We start from the raw sequence: 8631 nt of genomic DNA on the forward strand, positions 1-8631 counted from the left end.
CCTTAACCATGTGCAAAACACTTTAGGACGTGAGCTGTCGCTGTTACCACGTTGAAATATGTGTGGGTAGATTAAGCGAGAGCGCTCTCTGCTGGTTGAAAAAGTTTACAGCACCTGGTATTCCCAGGCGGTCTCCCATCCAAGTACTAACCAGGCCCGACCCTGCTTAGCTTCCGAGATCAGACGAGATCGGGCGCATCCAGGCTGGTATGGCCGTAAGCAGAAGCTGCAGCTTGAAATACCTCTTATATGGAGTTGAAGATAAGTCATATAATATAAGTCATTGATTTGTTGGTGATAATAATTTAGAAGCGCTTATTTGTTGGAGTTAAAGTGCCTTAACCATGTGCAAAACACTTTAGGACGTGAGCTGTCGCTGTTACCACGTTGAAATATGTGTGGCTAGATTAAGCGAGAGCGTTCTCTGCTGGTTGAAAAAGCTTACAGCACCTGGTATTCCCAGGCCGTCTCCCATCCAAGTACTAACCAGGCCCGACCCTACTTAGCTTCCGAGATCAGACGAGATCGGTCGCATCCAGGCTGGTATGGCCGTAAGCAGAAGCTGCAGCTTGAAATACCTCTTATATGGAGTTGAAGATAAGTCATAGCATATAAGTCATTGATTTGTTGGTTTTATTTGTTGGAGTTAAAGTGCCTTAACCATGTGCAAAACCCTTTAGGACGTGAGCTGTCGCTGTTACCACGTTGAAATATGTGTGGGTAGATTAAGCGAGAGCGCTCTCTGCAGGTTGAAAAAGCTTACAGCACCTGGTATTCCCAGTCGGTCTCCCATCCAAGTACTAACCAGGCCCGACCCTGCTTAGCTTCCGAGATCAGACGAGATCGGGCGCATCCAGGCTGGTATGGCCATAAGCAGAAGCTGCAGCTTGAAATACCTCTTATATGGAGTTGAAGATAAGTCATAGAATATAAGTCATTGATTTGTTGGTGATAATAATTTAGAAGCGCTTATTTGTTGGAGTTAACGTGCCTTAACCATGTGAAAAACACTTTAGGACGTGAGCTGTTGCTGTTACCACGTTGAAATATGTGTGGCTAGATTAAGCGAGAGCGTTCTCTGCTGGTTGAAAAAGCTTACAGCACCTGGTATTCCCAGGCGGTCCCCCATCCAAGTACTAACCAGGCTCAAACCTGCTTAGCTTCCGAGATCAGACAAGATCGGGCACTTCCAGGCTGGTATGGCCGTAAGCAGAAGCTGCAGCTTGAAATACCTCTTATATGGAGTTGAAGATAAGTCATAGCATATAAGTCATTGATTTGTTGGTTTTATTTGTTGGAGTTAAAGTGCCTTAACCATGTGCAAAACACTTTAGGACGTGAGCTGTCGCTGTTACCACGTTGAAATATGTGTGGGTAGATTAAGCGAGAGCGCTCTCTGCAGGTTGAAAAAGCTTACAGCACCTGGTATTCCCAGGCGGTCTCCCATCCAAGTACTAACCAGGCCCGACCCTGCTTAGCTTCCGAGATCAGACGAGATCGGGCGCATCCAGGCTGGTATGGCCGTAAGCAGAAGCTGCAGCTTGAAATACCTCTTATATGGAGTTGAAGATAAGTCATATAATATGAGTCATTGATTTGTTGGTGATAATAATTTAGAAGCGCTTATTTGTTGGAGTTAAAGTGGCTTAACCATGTGCAAAACACTTTAGGACGTGAGCTGTCGCTGTTACCACGTTGAAATATGTGTGGGTAGATTAAGCGAGAGCGCTCTCTGCTGGTTGGAAAAGCTTACAGCACCTGGTATTCCCAGGCGGTCCCCCATCCAAGTACTAACCAGGCCCTACCTTGCTTAGCTTCCGAGATCAGACGAGATCGAGCGCATCCAGGCTGGTATGGCCGTAAGCTGAAGTTGCAGCTTGAAATACCTCTTATATGGAGTTGAAGATAAGTCATATAATATAAGTCATTGATTTGTTGGTTTTATTTGTTGGAGTTAAAGTGCCTTAACCATGTGCAAAACACTTTAGGACGTGAGCTGTCGCTGTTAGCACGTTGAAATATGTGTGGCTAGATTAAGCGAGACCGTTCTCTGCTGGTTGAAAAAGCTTACAGCACCTGGTATTCCCAGGCGGTCTCCCATCCAAGTACTAACCAGGCCCGACCCTGCTTAGCTTCCGAGATCAGACAAGATCGGGCGCATCCAGGCTGGTATGGCCGTAAGCAGAAGCTGCAGCTTGAAATACCTCTGATATGGAGTTGAAGATAAGTCATAGAATATAAGTAATTGATTTGTTGGTTTTATTTGTTGGAGTTAAAGTGCCTTAACCATGTGCAAAACACTTTAGGACGTGAGCTGTCGCTGTTACCACGTTGAAATATGTGTGGGTAGATTAAGCGTGAGCGCTCTCTGCTGGTTGAAAAAGCTTACAGCACCTGGTATTCCCAGGCGGTCTCCCATCCAAGTACTAAAAAGGCCCGACCCTGCTTAGCTTCCGAGATCAGACGAGATCGGGCGCATCCAGGCTGGTATGGCCGTAAGCTGAAACTGCAGCTTGAAATACCTCTTATATGGAGTTGAAGATAATCATAGAATATAAGTCATTGATTTGTTGGTTTTATTTGTTGGAGTTAAAGTGCCTTAACCATGTGCAAAACACTTTTGGACGTGAGCTGTCGCTGTTACTAAGTTGAAATATGTGTGGGTAGATTAAGCGAGAGCGCTCTCTGCTGGTTGAAAAAGCTTACAGCACCTGGTATTCCCAGGTGGTCTCCCATCCAAGTACTAACCAGGCCCGACCCCGCTTAGCTTCCGAGATCAGACGAGATCGGGCGCATCCAGGCTGGTATGGGTGTAAGCAGAAGCTGCAGCTTGAAATACCTCTTATATGGAGTTGAAGATAAGTCATAGAATAAAAGTCATTGATTTGTTGGTTTTATTTGTTGGAGTTAAAGTGCCTTAACCATGTGCAAAACACTTTAGGACGTGAGCTGTCGCTGTTACCACGTTGAAATATGTGTGGGTAGATTAAGCGAGAGCGCTCTCTGCTGGTTGAAAAAGCTTACAGCACCTGGTATTCCCAGGCGGTCTCCCATCCAAGTACTAACCAGGCCCGACCCTGCTTAGCTTCCAAGATCAGACGAGATCGGGCGCATCCAGGCTGGTATGGCCGTAAGCTGAAGCTGCAGCTTGAAATACCTCTTATATGGAGTTGAAGATAAGTCATATAATATAAGTCATTGATTTGTTGGTGATAATAATTTACAAGCGCTTATTTGTTGGAGTTAAAGTGCCTTAACCATGTGCAAAACACTTTAGGACGTGAGCTGTCGCTGTTACCACGTTGAAATATGTGTGGGTAGATTAAGCGAGAGCGCTCTCTGCTGGTTGAAAAAGCTTACAGCACCTGGTATTCCCAGGCGGTCTCCCATCCAAGTCCTAACCAGGCCCGACCCTGCTTAGCTTCCGAGATCAGACGAGATCGGGCGCATCCAGGCTGGTTTGGCCGTAAGCTGAAGCTGCAGCTTGAAATACCTCTTATATGGAGTTGAAGATAAGTCATATAATATAAGTCATTGATTTGTTGGTGATAATAATTTAGAAGCGCATATTTGTTGGAGTTAAAGTGCCTTAACCATGTGCAAAACACTTTAGGACGTGAGCTGTCGCTGTTACCACGTTGAAATATGTGTGGGTAGATTAAGCGAGAGCGCTCTCTGCTGGTTGAAAAAGCTTACAGCACCTGGTATTCCCAGGCGGTCTCCCATCCAAGTACTAACCAGGCCCGACCCTGCTTAGCTTCCAAGATCAGACGAGATCGGGCGCATCCAGGCTGGTATGGCCGTAAGCTGAAGCTGCAGCTTGAAATACCTCTTATATGGAGTTGAAGATAAGTCATATAATATAAGTCATTGATTTGTTGGTGATAATAATTTAGAAGCGCTTATTTGTTGGAGTTAAAGTGCCTTAACCATGTGCAAAACACTTTAGGACGTGAGCTGTCGCTGTTACCACGTTGAAATATGTGTGGGTAGATTAAGCGAGAGCGCTCTCTGCTGGTTGAAAAAGCTTACAGCACCTGGTATTCCCAGGCGGTCCCCCATCCAAGTACTAACCAGGCCCGACCCTGCTTAGCTTCCGAGATCAGACGAGATCGGGCGCATCCAGGCTGGTATGGCCGTAAGCAGAAGCTGCAGCTTGAAATACCTCTTATATGGAGTTGAAGATAAGTCATAGAATATAAGTCATTGATTTGTTGGTTTTATTTGTTGGAGTTAAAGTGCCTTAACCATGTGCAAAACACTTTAGGACGTGAGCTGTCGCTGTTACCACGTTGAAATATGTGTGGGTAGATTAAGCGAGAGCGCTCTCTGCTGGTTGAAAATGCTTACAGCACCTGGTATTCCCAGGCGGTCTCCCATCCAAGTACTAACCAGGCCCGACCCTGCTTAGCTTCCGAGATCAGACGAGATCGGGCGCATCCAGGCTGGTATGGCCGTAAGCTGAAACTGCAGCTTGAAATACCTCTTATATGGAGTTGAAGATAATCATAGAATATAAGTCATTGATTTGTTGGTTTTATTTGTCGGAGTTAAAGTGCCTTAACCATGTGCAAAACACTTTAGGACGAGAGCTGTCGCTGTTACCACGTTGAAATTTGTGTGGGTAGATTAAGCGAGAGCGCTCTCTGCTGGTTGAAAAAGCTTACAGCACCTGGTATTCCCAGGCGGTCTCCCATCCAAGTACTAACCAGGCCCGACCCCGCTTAGCTTCCGAGATCAGACGAGATCGGGCGCATCCAGGCTGGTATGGCCGTAAGCAGAAGCTGCAGCTTGAAATACCTCTTATATGGAGTTGAAGATAAGTCATAGAATATAAGTCATTGATTTGTTGGTTTTATTTGTTGGAGTTAAAGTGCCTTAACCATGTGCAAAACACTTTAGGACGTGAGCTGTCGCTGTTACCACGTTGAAATATGTGTGGGTAGATTAAGCGAGAGCGCTCTCTGCTGGTTGAAAAAGCTTACAGCACCTGGTATTCCCAGGCGGTCTCCCATCCAAGTACTAACCAGGCCCGACCCTGCTTAGCTTCCAAGATCAGACGAGATCGGGCGCATCCAGGCTGGTATGGCCGTAAGCTGAAGCTGCAGCTTGAAATACCTCTTATATGGAGTTGAAGATAAGTCATATAATATAAGTCATTGATTTGTTGGTGATAATAATTTAGAAGCGCTTATTTGTTGGAGTTAAAGTGCCTTAACCATGTGCAAAACACTTTAGGACGTGAGCTGTCGCTGTTACCACGTTGAAATATGTGTGGGTAGATTAAGCGAGAGCGCTCTCTGCTGGTTGAAAAAGCTTACAGCACCTGGTATTCCCAGGCGGTCTCCCATCCAAGTCCTAACCAGGCCCGACCCTGCTTAGCTTCCGAGATCAGACGAGATCGGGCGCATCCAGGCTGGTATGGCCGTAAGCTGAAGCTGCAGCTTGAAATACCTCTTATATGGAGTTGAAGATAAGTCATATAATATAAGTCATTGATTTGTTGGTGATAATAATTTAGAAGCGCATATTTGTTGGAGTTAAAGTGCCTTAACCATGTGAAAAACACTTTAGGACGTGAGCTGTCGCTGTTACCACGTTGAAATATGTGTGGGTAGATTAAGCGAGAGCGCTCTCTGCTGGTTGAAAAAGCTTACAGCACCTGGTATTCCCAGGCGGTCTCCCATCCAAGTACTAACCAGGCCCGACCCTGCTTAGCTTCCGAGATCAGACGAGATCGGGCGCATCCAGGCTGGTATGGCCGTAAGCAGAAGCTGCAGCTTGAAATACCTCTTATATGGAGTTGAAGATAAGTCATATAATATAAGTCATTGATTTGTTGGTGATAATAATTTAGAAGCGCTTATTTGTTGGAGTTAAAGTGCCTTAACCATGTGCAAAACACTTTAGGACGTGAGCTGTCGCTGTTACCACGTTGAAATATGTGTGGCTAGATTAAGCGAGAGCGTTCTCTGCTGGTTGAAAAAGCTTACAGCACCTGGTATTCCCAGGCCGTCTCCCATCCAAGTACTAACCAGGCCCGACCCTACTTAGCTTCCGAGATCAGACGAGATCGGTCGCATCCAGGCTGGTATGGCCGTAAGCAGAAGCTGCAGCTTGAAATACCTCTTATATGGAGTTGAAGATAAGTCATAGCATATAAGTCATTGATTTGTTGGTTTGATTTGTTGGAGTTAAAGTGCCTTAACCATGTGCAAAACCCTTTAGGACGTGAGCTGTCGCTGTTACCACGTTGAAATATGTGTGGGTAGATTAAGCGAGAGCGCTCTCTGCAGGTTGAAAAAGCTTACAGCACCTGGTATTCCCAGTCGGTCTCCCATCCAAGTACTAACCAGGCCCGACCCTGCTTAGCTTCCGAGATCAGACGAGATCGGGCGCATCCAGGCTGGTATGGCCATAAGCAGAAGCTGCAGCTTGAAATACCTCTTATATGGAGTTGAAGATAAGTCATAGAATATAAGTCATTGATTTGTTGGTGATAATAATTTAGAAGCGCTTATTTGTTGGAGTTAACGTGCCTTAACCATGTGAAAAACACTTTAGGACGTGAGCTGTTGCTGTTACCACGTTGAAATATGTGTGGCTAGATTAAGCGAGAGCGTTCTCTGCTGGTTGAAGAAGCTTACAGCACCTGGTATTCCCAGGCGGTCCCCCATCCAAGTACTAACCAGGCTCAAACCTGCTTAGCTTCCGAGATCAGACAAAATCGGGCACATCCAGGCTGGTATGGCCGTAAGCAGAAGCTGCAGCTTGAAATACCTCTTATATGGAGTTGAAGATAAGTCATAGCATATAAGTCATTGATTTGTTGGTTTTATTTGTTGGAGTTAAAGTGCCTTAACCATGTGCAAAACACTTTAGGACGTGAGCTGTCGCTGTTACCACGTTGAAATATGTGTGGGTAGATTAAGCGAGAGCGCTCTCTGCAGGTTGAAAAAGCTTACAGCACCTGGTATTCCCAGGCGGTCTCCCATCCAAGTACTAACCAGGCCCGACCCTGCTTAGCTTCCGAGATCAGACGAGATCGGGCGCATCCAGGCTGGTATGGCCGTAAGCAGAAGCTGCAGCTTGAAATACCTCTTATATGGAGTTGAAGATAAGTCATATAATATGAGTCATTGATTTGTTGGTGATAATAATTTAGAAGCGCTTATTTGTTGGAGTTAAAGTGGCTTAACCATGTGCAAAACACTTTAGGACGTGAGCTGTCGCTGTTACCACGTTGAAATATGTGTGGGTAGATTAAGCGAGAGCGCTCTCTGCTGGTTGGAAAAGCTTACAGCACCTGGTATTCCCAGGCGGTCCCCCATCCAAGTACTAACCAGGCCCGACCCTGCTTAGCTTCCGAGATCAGACGAGATCGGGCGCATCCAGGCTGGTATGGCCGTAAGCAGAAGCTGCAGCTTGAAATACCTCTTATATGGAGTTGAAGATAAGTCATAGAATATAAGTCATTGATTTGTTGGTTTTATTTGTTGGAGTTAAAGTGCCTTAACCATGTGCAAAACACTTTAGGACGTGAGCTGTCGCTGTTACCACGTTGAAATATGTGTGGGTAGATTAAGCGAGAGCGCTCTCTGCTGGTTGAAAATGCTTACAGCACCTGGTATTCCCAGGCGGTCTCCCATCCAAGTACTAACCAGGCCCGACCCTGCTTAGCTTCCGAGATCAGACGAGATCGGGCGCATCCAGGCTGGTATGGCCGTAAGCTGAAACTGCAGCTTGAAATACCTCTTATATGGAGTTGAAGATAATCATAGAATATAAGTCATTGATTTGTTGGTTTTATTTGTTGGAGTTAAAGTGCCTTAACCATGTGCAAAACACTTTTGGACGTGAGCTGTCGCTGTTACTAAGTTGAAATATGTGTGGGTAGATTAAGCGAGAGCGCTCTCTGCTGGTTGAAAATGCTTACAGCACCTGGTATTCCCAGGCGGTCTCCCATCCAAGTACTAACCAGGCCCGACCTTGCTTAGCTTCCGAGATCAGACGAGATCGGGCGCATCCAGGCTGGTATGGCCGTAAGCAGAAGCTGCTGTTTGAAATACCTCTTATATGGAGTTGAAGATAAGTCATATAATATAAGTCATTGATCTGTTGGTGATAATAATTTAGAAGCGCTTATTTGTTGGAGTTAAAGTGCCTTAACCATGTGCAAAACACTTTAGGACGTGAGCTGTCGCTGTTACCACGTTGAAATATGTGTGGGTAGATTAAGCGAGAGCGCTCTCTGCTGGTTGAAAATGCTTACAGCTCCTGGTATTCCCAGGCGGTCTCCCATCCAAGTACTAACCAGGCCCGACCCTGCTTAGCTTCCAAGATCAGACAAGATCGGGCACATCCAGGCTGGTATGGCCGTAAGCAGAAGCTGCAGCTTGAAATACCTCTTATATGGAGTTGAAGATAAGTCATAGCATATAAGTCATTGATTTGTTGGTTTTATTTGTTGGAGTTAAAGTGCCTTAACCATGTGCAAAACACTTTAGGACGTGAGCTGTCGCTGTTACCACGTTGAAATATGTGTGGGTAGATTAAGCGAGAGCGCTCTCTGCAGGTTGAAAAAGCTTACAGCACCTGGTATTCCCAGGCGGTCTCCCATCCAAGTACTAA

The 8631-nt window shown here is 45.8% G+C and overlaps 27 non-coding genes across 27 annotated transcripts in view; all 27 read right to left on the reverse strand.

Annotated features, from left to right (window-relative positions):
* Positions 1 to 102: 102 nt before the first annotated feature.
* LOC133427149 (5S ribosomal RNA) lies at positions 103 to 221 on the reverse strand. The gene has a single exon (XR_009772403.1). It is a non-coding gene; the product is annotated as a 5S ribosomal RNA (ribosomal RNA).
* Positions 222 to 438: 217 nt separating this feature from the next.
* Positions 439 to 557, reverse strand: LOC133427381 (5S ribosomal RNA). The gene has a single exon (XR_009772628.1). It is a non-coding gene; the product is annotated as a 5S ribosomal RNA (ribosomal RNA).
* Positions 558 to 756: 199 nt separating this feature from the next.
* Positions 757 to 875, reverse strand: LOC133427190 (5S ribosomal RNA). The gene has a single exon (XR_009772443.1). It is a non-coding gene; the product is annotated as a 5S ribosomal RNA (ribosomal RNA).
* Positions 876 to 1092: 217 nt separating this feature from the next.
* LOC133427285 (5S ribosomal RNA) lies at positions 1093 to 1211 on the reverse strand. The gene has a single exon (XR_009772536.1). It is a non-coding gene; the product is annotated as a 5S ribosomal RNA (ribosomal RNA).
* Positions 1212 to 1410: 199 nt separating this feature from the next.
* LOC133427321 (5S ribosomal RNA) lies at positions 1411 to 1529 on the reverse strand. The gene has a single exon (XR_009772572.1). It is a non-coding gene; the product is annotated as a 5S ribosomal RNA (ribosomal RNA).
* Positions 1530 to 1746: 217 nt separating this feature from the next.
* Positions 1747 to 1865, reverse strand: LOC133427270 (5S ribosomal RNA). Its single transcript, XR_009772521.1, has one exon. It is a non-coding gene; the product is annotated as a 5S ribosomal RNA (ribosomal RNA).
* Positions 1866 to 2064: 199 nt separating this feature from the next.
* On the reverse strand, positions 2065 to 2183 carry LOC133427203 (5S ribosomal RNA). Its single transcript, XR_009772456.1, has one exon. It is a non-coding gene; the product is annotated as a 5S ribosomal RNA (ribosomal RNA).
* Positions 2184 to 2382: 199 nt separating this feature from the next.
* LOC133427342 (5S ribosomal RNA) lies at positions 2383 to 2501 on the reverse strand. The gene has a single exon (XR_009772592.1). It is a non-coding gene; the product is annotated as a 5S ribosomal RNA (ribosomal RNA).
* A 198-nt stretch (positions 2502 to 2699) lies between these two features.
* LOC133427287 (5S ribosomal RNA) lies at positions 2700 to 2818 on the reverse strand. The gene has a single exon (XR_009772538.1). It is a non-coding gene; the product is annotated as a 5S ribosomal RNA (ribosomal RNA).
* A 199-nt stretch (positions 2819 to 3017) lies between these two features.
* On the reverse strand, positions 3018 to 3136 carry LOC133427156 (5S ribosomal RNA). The gene has a single exon (XR_009772410.1). It is a non-coding gene; the product is annotated as a 5S ribosomal RNA (ribosomal RNA).
* Positions 3137 to 3353: 217 nt separating this feature from the next.
* On the reverse strand, positions 3354 to 3472 carry LOC133427360 (5S ribosomal RNA). Its single transcript, XR_009772608.1, has one exon. It is a non-coding gene; the product is annotated as a 5S ribosomal RNA (ribosomal RNA).
* A 217-nt stretch (positions 3473 to 3689) lies between these two features.
* Positions 3690 to 3808, reverse strand: LOC133427157 (5S ribosomal RNA). The gene has a single exon (XR_009772411.1). It is a non-coding gene; the product is annotated as a 5S ribosomal RNA (ribosomal RNA).
* Positions 3809 to 4025: 217 nt separating this feature from the next.
* Positions 4026 to 4144, reverse strand: LOC133427064 (5S ribosomal RNA). The gene has a single exon (XR_009772322.1). It is a non-coding gene; the product is annotated as a 5S ribosomal RNA (ribosomal RNA).
* Positions 4145 to 4343: 199 nt separating this feature from the next.
* Positions 4344 to 4462, reverse strand: LOC133427084 (5S ribosomal RNA). Its single transcript, XR_009772341.1, has one exon. It is a non-coding gene; the product is annotated as a 5S ribosomal RNA (ribosomal RNA).
* A 198-nt stretch (positions 4463 to 4660) lies between these two features.
* On the reverse strand, positions 4661 to 4779 carry LOC133427106 (5S ribosomal RNA). Its single transcript, XR_009772362.1, has one exon. It is a non-coding gene; the product is annotated as a 5S ribosomal RNA (ribosomal RNA).
* A 199-nt stretch (positions 4780 to 4978) lies between these two features.
* Positions 4979 to 5097, reverse strand: LOC133427158 (5S ribosomal RNA). The gene has a single exon (XR_009772412.1). It is a non-coding gene; the product is annotated as a 5S ribosomal RNA (ribosomal RNA).
* A 217-nt stretch (positions 5098 to 5314) lies between these two features.
* LOC133427308 (5S ribosomal RNA) lies at positions 5315 to 5433 on the reverse strand. Its single transcript, XR_009772559.1, has one exon. It is a non-coding gene; the product is annotated as a 5S ribosomal RNA (ribosomal RNA).
* Positions 5434 to 5650: 217 nt separating this feature from the next.
* Positions 5651 to 5769, reverse strand: LOC133427332 (5S ribosomal RNA). Its single transcript, XR_009772583.1, has one exon. It is a non-coding gene; the product is annotated as a 5S ribosomal RNA (ribosomal RNA).
* A 217-nt stretch (positions 5770 to 5986) lies between these two features.
* LOC133427382 (5S ribosomal RNA) lies at positions 5987 to 6105 on the reverse strand. The gene has a single exon (XR_009772629.1). It is a non-coding gene; the product is annotated as a 5S ribosomal RNA (ribosomal RNA).
* Positions 6106 to 6304: 199 nt separating this feature from the next.
* On the reverse strand, positions 6305 to 6423 carry LOC133427191 (5S ribosomal RNA). Its single transcript, XR_009772444.1, has one exon. It is a non-coding gene; the product is annotated as a 5S ribosomal RNA (ribosomal RNA).
* Positions 6424 to 6640: 217 nt separating this feature from the next.
* Positions 6641 to 6759, reverse strand: LOC133427364 (5S ribosomal RNA). Its single transcript, XR_009772612.1, has one exon. It is a non-coding gene; the product is annotated as a 5S ribosomal RNA (ribosomal RNA).
* A 199-nt stretch (positions 6760 to 6958) lies between these two features.
* On the reverse strand, positions 6959 to 7077 carry LOC133427344 (5S ribosomal RNA). Its single transcript, XR_009772594.1, has one exon. It is a non-coding gene; the product is annotated as a 5S ribosomal RNA (ribosomal RNA).
* A 217-nt stretch (positions 7078 to 7294) lies between these two features.
* On the reverse strand, positions 7295 to 7413 carry LOC133427065 (5S ribosomal RNA). The gene has a single exon (XR_009772323.1). It is a non-coding gene; the product is annotated as a 5S ribosomal RNA (ribosomal RNA).
* Positions 7414 to 7612: 199 nt separating this feature from the next.
* Positions 7613 to 7731, reverse strand: LOC133427085 (5S ribosomal RNA). The gene has a single exon (XR_009772342.1). It is a non-coding gene; the product is annotated as a 5S ribosomal RNA (ribosomal RNA).
* Positions 7732 to 7929: 198 nt separating this feature from the next.
* LOC133427218 (5S ribosomal RNA) lies at positions 7930 to 8048 on the reverse strand. Its single transcript, XR_009772471.1, has one exon. It is a non-coding gene; the product is annotated as a 5S ribosomal RNA (ribosomal RNA).
* Positions 8049 to 8265: 217 nt separating this feature from the next.
* Positions 8266 to 8384, reverse strand: LOC133427403 (5S ribosomal RNA). The gene has a single exon (XR_009772648.1). It is a non-coding gene; the product is annotated as a 5S ribosomal RNA (ribosomal RNA).
* A 199-nt stretch (positions 8385 to 8583) lies between these two features.
* LOC133427357 (5S ribosomal RNA) overlaps positions 8584 to 8631 on the reverse strand; it is a 119-nt gene continuing 71 nt past the window's right edge. Inside the window, exon 1 of the ribosomal RNA XR_009772605.1 lies at positions 8584 to 8631. This exon is cut by the window's right edge and continues 71 nt beyond it. This is a non-coding gene — a ribosomal RNA (5S ribosomal RNA).

The sequence above is a fragment of the Cololabis saira genome, unplaced genomic scaffold (assembly GCF_033807715.1).
Source record: "Cololabis saira isolate AMF1-May2022 unplaced genomic scaffold, fColSai1.1 scf027, whole genome shotgun sequence".
In the NCBI taxonomy this organism is placed as follows: domain Eukaryota; kingdom Metazoa; phylum Chordata; class Actinopteri; order Beloniformes; family Belonidae; genus Cololabis; species Cololabis saira.